This window comes from Benincasa hispida, chromosome 11, assembly GCF_009727055.1.
Source record: "Benincasa hispida cultivar B227 chromosome 11, ASM972705v1, whole genome shotgun sequence".
NCBI lineage: Eukaryota > Viridiplantae > Streptophyta > Magnoliopsida > Cucurbitales > Cucurbitaceae > Benincasa > Benincasa hispida.
Window position 1 is genome coordinate 32,756,003 of NC_052359.1, and position 7,620 is coordinate 32,763,622.

The following is a 7,620-nucleotide window of genomic DNA, read 5'->3' on the forward strand; positions in this document are numbered from 1 at the left end:
TTAGGAATAATGGCTCCCTTAAGGGTAATTCCCCGAGGCCTTGAACGATGTGGTGCCACACACCTTCTCCTGGATCAGAGGAATTCACACATTAGTGGACTTATATTGTTGTTCATTGAGGAATCAGTGGTACTTAAAGGAGTGAGAAACTACAGGGCAAACAGGTAAATTGGCCGAGCTGTACTTCGAGCATCTGATAAAGGGTCATCGTACTTATGATTGGTTATTATCTGATGGAACAGAAATATTATCTGTGGTAAGAGAGTTCAACTGTTGGTCTTTAATGGAATGCCTAACAGTTAACAAATTGGTGGATCTCATGGCTAAAAGGTTTAGTAGCTATTCATGTGTTGGTCTTTAAATGGAATGAACCTAACAGTTAACAAATTGGTGATCTCATGCTAAAGAGTTTAGTTAGCATTCTTATGTATCGTTGGAGTTTCAAGCCAAGTCCATGAGGTCCCACTGGGTAGCTTGATATACAACCTTGAAGATGCTATACAAGCCACAGGTCCATTTGGGTTAATTTGAAATGTTCAAATTGACAAGGAGAAAGTTCGTAATTAATATATGAATATAATTGGAACTGATGTTAATAATATATTAATAATTTGTAACAATATATGAGATACTATTATATGGATGGAAAATAGATATAAATATGATAATTATCAAGTAAGAAGATACATAGAAGCATACTGATATAGATAGTGATACTCAACGCTTGATATAATCTAATATCATGATGATATTAATTTAATTTTATTTAATTTAATGTTAATCTAATATGATAATTAATCCATTTCTTCCACGTTCGGACGTGTGAGAAGTAGTTAAGAAACGTCGCTGTGGGTAATCCGTACTGGGTTAATAAAATGAAAGGTTTTCAATTTTGACTTAGATTCATTCCTCTTTCGATCGTCGTCATATATCCCGCAAGAATTGTGAATGCGCGCACGTTTTAGGTAGGAACCAGACGAACTCGCTCAAGAAGCCCTATACAGATTAAGCGTTCTCCCCGCCTAACACGATTCGCGATTGTACTCGAATCCGCGTCGCTGCATATAAAAGATCGCACCCATCTGTCGCCGTAGATGCCAAACTCTGGAACTTCACTCTCTACCGATCAGTATAGATGTGCCGATTTTGCTAAAACGATCGTATACTTTTTCCTTAAACAATCACTCAATCAAATCCTACACGATCGTGTAGCCCCTTCTATGGGCGATAAAGCTACATTTTCTACGTAAACGATAGCGTTGTTTCTATCTAGAGTATCCCGCCCCAAACCCCCCAATAACTTTTTTTATCTGGTTTTTTTATATCGAGCTAACACGATCTCATTTTTTTCCTATGTCCACTCTACAAATTCACCCCAAAGCCTTACCCTTTGGGTTGTTTCACGTGCGGAGAATTACCCGAGGGTAGTCCTTAGTGGTGAGATGTCAGGTTCCCCCCCGTGGTCGTTGCCGATCGTTGAGTTCGGGTGTTGATTTTCGCCATGTTTTACCAAGTCGACATATTTCCCATCAGGTGGGCTAGAACAATTTTGGTCCGGGTCAACTTTGCCGTTGGAGTTCCCCAAAGATGAAGTTAGTCGTTTCAACTGGTAATGAGACACTCCTTCCCTCTTGTCATAGTTTGTTTGTTGGTGTAGCATGCCTCGATATTAGCAATTCTTTTGCATCAACAGTGTATGATACTGCCATATTGGTATAGTATTTATCCAGGTCTACCCCTCGGTTGAGATGCGTGACGCCCTAGCCCATCCCACTAACTGCGCTCATGTAAACTTCCAGGTTATGGAGATCCTTCCAGCATTCGGTTTCTAACTCTCAGGTTTTGATAGCGCTCTGAATTTATTATGCCGTTGCACAATACGAAATGCGCCTCTTCTACATTCAACTCGTCTGGGTGTTCGGTGACATTTTCTTCGTTTGTTTAATTGTCAAAGATCTAATGTTGGAGTGTTATTCGCAATTATTAAATGGTGTTTTGGATGTTTAGCCAATTGGTTTATTGGAATTTATAGATCCCATGTTTACCCTATTTGCCTGGTTGTTGTGGTAACAAAAGTATCACCCCCTTTGCGCTTATTTTGGCAAATAATGAAATCGTTAATCGATCGGTTTAAGTATCAAACAGTTTTCGTTTAGGAAAGTTTTGGACCAAATTTGCGGGTCGAAAGTTCTGGTCAAACCGATTGATCGCCCGAATGGTGGCCCAGAGAATAGTTCTAACTGGCATTGTTTTTTACAGCATCGTAACGATATGGGGAAATTCCGAATCTAAATGTGTCCCGACCTCGCCTCGGTACAATACGCCTCTGATCCATAACTTTCGTATCGTTTAGACGATTGTAGCTTGCCCGCGACTCGCCTACCCGATGTGGCGATGTTAGTAGAGTTCAATCTGTTAGTACATTTGAAGCTGGACGATCAAGACCTCCTTTAAGTAGTGAGGGTACAATTGTAATATTATCTGGGATATACGATAGCGTTCTCCGCCTAAACGATCGTATACCGCGCGCTTAAACGATCGCACACTGTCGCCTAGACAATCGGATAGCTTCTCTAAACGATTGTATAGTGTGCCGATTTAGTTAAACGATCGTATACCTTTTCTTAAACGATCGTTCATTAGTGGTGGTGTCATCCCCCGTTGCGATCGTGAGTTCGCGTTGATTGTGCTGTTACAGTCGACATTTTCCATCAAGCGTGGGTAGAACATTTGGAGGGTCAACTGCGTTGGAGTTCCAAAGATTGAAGATAGTCTTCAACTGGTATAGAACTCTTTCCCTTATGTTTTTGTTGTTCGTAGCATGCCGATAATTAGATTTATTTGCATAACTGTATGATGAATGCATATTGTTATATTTCGGTCACGGTGAGATCGGAGCGATCCTAACGCGCTCATGGAACTCTCGGTATGAGATCCTTCAATTGGTATCAATGTCAGGTTTTGATACTCTGATTTCATCCGTTGCAACGAAATGGCTTTTACATTCATGATGGGTGCATTTCTACGTTGTTTTAATTGTCAAATCTACTGTGGATATGCCATATTAATGGATGTTTTTGGGATGTTTAGCCATGGTTTGATTTAGATCCTTTTACATTTGCGGTTGTTTGTAAAGTCCCCTGCGTTATTTGGCATTAATAATCGTTATCGAATCTGTATTCAAAGTTTGTTTGAAGTTTTGAGACATTCGTCGAAGTTCTGGGCAAGCGTTGATCGCATCGTGCAGAAGAAGTTCTCATCGTTTATTGACTAGACCATCGTTTAGTAATGCAAGGTAAATTGTTTAGCTGTCATCGCGCTACACGATCGCATGGACGGTCAGGCTTCGCAGCCTTGTCGTTGTCTAAGCGATCGTTTACTTATGTTCCTATCGTTTAGTGCACACTGAACGATCGTCTACCTATTGGAGTTTGTTACACGATGAAGACCTCCTGGCGGTTCAAGACTCGGTTTGCCTGTGAACCAATTTGCTCGATGAAAAATGTAATAGATAGGGTTTTTCATTTCGATTTTTTGTAAAGGTTCATCCCGGTCTATTAATCCTTTGTTTCTTACATGCGATGTATGTTTTTTATATGTCATATGGTATGTACATATAGTAAATCCCACCTTAGGTTATGCAATGGTCATGCATCTTCTCTTTATTGTAATTGTTATAATTTAGAGAAGCATGATTTAATTATGTAAGAGCATGCTCATGCATCATATATTATAAGAGTTATATTTATGCATGCATAAAAAGCATAGCATGCATCATCTTTATATTATAAATGTTATAGTATAAACGTGAATGATAACATGTTTGCTTGGATGTTACGCGTTATATAAAAGTTATATATAGTAATGACCGGACATTGCATGAAGCATGACACATAGGTTATTTTATAAATGTTATAAAATGTCTGGTTGTGCACAATGGTTTTAGTTGTTTCTTTTAAAAAATTAAAGAGAAATTAGAACTAAAAGAAATAAGAAAGATATGCATGCTCACTTAGGTTTAATTCATGGTTTTAAAGTGTTTAAAACTTGGATCACATAGACCTAAGATCACGGTTCTAACATGATTAGCAACCTTAAGGCTTTAATCTTTTAACTAGTTTAATAGGATTAAATTGGCTAATAAAAGGTTAAAGTGTAGCAAATCTATCTATAAGAGACGTTTTGTCTAAGGCGAGTTCTGTCTAGGCTAGGGTATTTAAGTTGATGGAAACGTAACACCCCTACCTGGGAACTTACCTGGAAAGGTGAATTAGATAGATTTGATGCATGCATGTAAGTTAAGGACAGTCTATTAAAGAGTTTAAATGTGACTACTTGAACTTGTTCATATGAAAATATTGTTTATGAGCAGAGTTTAAAAAGACGACTTTGACTAAAATCAGTAGCCGGATTGTCGAGGTTAATAAACCCCTAGGTAGAACATTTAGTGAAAGGTATTTGAGGCATAAGATGCTTCACTTAAACCTTTCACATTTCTCCTAAATAGTCCATACTGTGAGGTCTACCCTCGACCTCGCGACACCTTTGGCGTGTCCCCCCAATGGATGGTGTTTAGGTAGGTCAATATCAAGGTGGATGGAGAGAGTGTTCATAGTAAGTGGGAGTAGGAAGTGCGACAGCATATCCCTCGGTCTCCCTCGTTAGGTTGAATAAAGTTACTGCGTATCGCCTCGAGACACTCTGGAAGTGTCCCCCTAAAGGATGACAGTTTTGCGCGTTTCTTTATTTGATCTTCTGTAAGAGGATAAGGTAACTTAGTCTCTTGTTCTAATCTGTCTTTTCTCTATGGTAAGCGCATTAGGGCGGGACTCTGGCATCGAAAGCGAGGTATTACACTTACGCGAAATAGTTAAAGGTTAACGATTCTGGACCGAAAAATGGTTGTTGCCAGGTTCAGTTCCAAGAGTTGGTTCTGCCTAATGGTTGAGAATGTCTCATCCCAGCGAAGGGGCAATTGATCACCTCACTGATGGCATTTGTCCTGCCTCATTGGGGCATCATTACAAAATAGAAGTCTATAACTTAGGGTACTTGAAACTGTTTTGCAAAACTGATTGGTTTAAAAGTGGTTTAGCAAAAATCTAATAAAGTTTTGTTCGTATATTCAGCAACATTTTCAAATAGCAACAACCACGTTATCATTGTTCAGCGCCGAAAAACTTACTGGCGAAAATTTCGCAACATGGAAACACATGATCACAACGATCCTAATCATCGAGGATCTCATGTTCGCCCTCACGGAGGCTTGTCCTCCTATTCCAGCTCCAAATGCTGCTCGAAATGTTCGGGAGGCATACGAGCGATGGACAAGGGTGAATGAGAAGGCCTGAGCCTACATCTTGGCAAGTCTTTCTGAAGTCTTGGCCAAGAAACATGAGCCTATTTTCTCAGGCGTGAGATCCTAGAGTCCCTGCGGGGATGTTTGGACAACCGTCTGAACAACTTATGCATGAGGCTCTGAAATACATATTCAACTCCAAAATGCAAGAAGGCACCTCTGTTCGTGAACATGTGCTAAACATGTTGGTCCACTTTAATGTGGCAGAGTTGAATAAGTCTACCATTGATGAGGGCAGCCAGGTTAGCATAATCCTGCATTCTTTGTCGGAGAGTTTCCTACACTTTGTTAGTAATGTGATTCTTAACAAAGTGAAGTATAACCTTATAACTCTCTTGAACGAGTTGCAGATATACCAATCTTTACTGAAAATTAAGGAGTGGCAGAAGGGAAAGGCAAATGTTGCTTCATCCTTCAGGACGTTTCATAAAGGTTCGACCTCAGGAACGAAGTCTACACCTTCTGCTTTTAACTCTGCAAAAGGGAAGAAGAAGAAGGGTGGTAAGGGAAAAGGGAAGGCACCTGCTAACCCACCACCTGTCGCCCCAATGAGGTGTCCACAAGTTGCTAAAGGAAAATGTTTCCATTGCAACCAAGATGGACACTGAAAGAGGAACTATCCTCGGTATCTGAAAGAGAAGAAAGCAGCTAAGGCTAAGGCCAAGATCGATAAAGGTAAATATGATTTACTTGTGCTTGAAACTTGTTTAGTGGAGAATGATGTTCTGCCTGGATAATTGATTCAGGTAACCATGTTTATTCTTCTTTTTAGGGGATTAGATCTTGGCGACAACTGGTGGCTGGTGAGATGACGATGCGAGTAGGTACCGGGCACGTCGTCTCAGCTGTAGCAGTGGGAGGACTCCAGTTAGCTTTACAGAATAGGTTTCTTATTTTAAATGATGTATATATTGTTCCTGAACTAAAAAGGAATCTTATTTTTGTAAAGTGTTTATTGCAATATAAATATACTGTCTCTTTTGATGTGAATAAAGTGTTTATTCATATAGATGGTTTTTTTATTTGCATAGCAAATCTGGAATTGAATTTATATGTGCTAAGACCGTTAGCCATTAATTCCCTCCATAATACTGAAATGTTCAAAATTGTCATTACTCAATCAAAACGTCGACGAATTTCTCAAAAAGAAAATGCCCAACTTTGGCATCTACGTTTAGGGTACATCAATCTCAATAGAATTGAGAGATTTGTGAAGAATGGACTTCTAAGTGAGTTAGAAGAAAATTCTTTACCTGTGTGCGAATCATGCCTTGAGGGTAAGATGACTAAACGACCTTTTACTGGAAAAGGTTATAGAGCCAAGGAGCCTCTTGAGTTAGTACATTCTGACCTTTGTGGTCCTATGAATATGCGAGCCTGAGGTAGATATGAGTATTTTATCAGTTTTACTGATGATTAATCCAAGTATGAGTATGTTTATCTTATGCAATTGAAGTCTGAATCCTTTGAAAAGTTCAAAGAGTTCAAGGGCGAAGTTGAAAACACATTAGATTGACGGATTAAAACACTTCGATCGGATCGAGGTAGAGAGTTTTTGGACTCGGCATTCCAGGACTATTTGATAGAACATGGAATCGTTTCCCAACTCTCAGTGTCGGGTACACCTCAGCAGAATGGTGTAGCGGAGAGGAGAAATAGGACCTTGTTAGACATGGTTCGCTCGATGATGAGTTACGCTTCCTTACCGGACTCGTTTTGGGGTTTCGCAGTGGAGACTGCGGTATACATACTCAACTGTGTTCCCTCCAAGAGTGTTGCAAGAACACCTCTGAAGTTGTGGAACGGGCGTAAAGCTAATTTACGTCACTTCCACATTTGATGTTGCCCTGCACATGCGCTTGAGGCTAATCCCAAGAAGTTGGAACCACGGTTGAGGTTATGTCTCTTTGTAGGCTACCCCAAAGGTACACGAGAGGGTTATTTTTATGATCCAATGGAAAATAGGGTATTTGTTTCAACAAACGCTACTTTCTTGGAGGAGGATCATATAAAAGAGCACAGTCCACAAAGCAAAATCGTGTTACGTGAACTTTCCAATAAAACTACTGAAACTTCAACAAGAGTCGTTGAAGAGACTGCTATATCAACAAGCGTTGTTGATGGGAGTTCATCCAATAGGTCGGTTCCACCTCAAGAGTTGAGGGAACCTCGACGTAGTGGGAGGGTTGCGAACCTACCCGTTCACTATTTGCGTTTCACGGAAATCCTTGCTATGGTAACAGATTGCGATGTTGAGGATC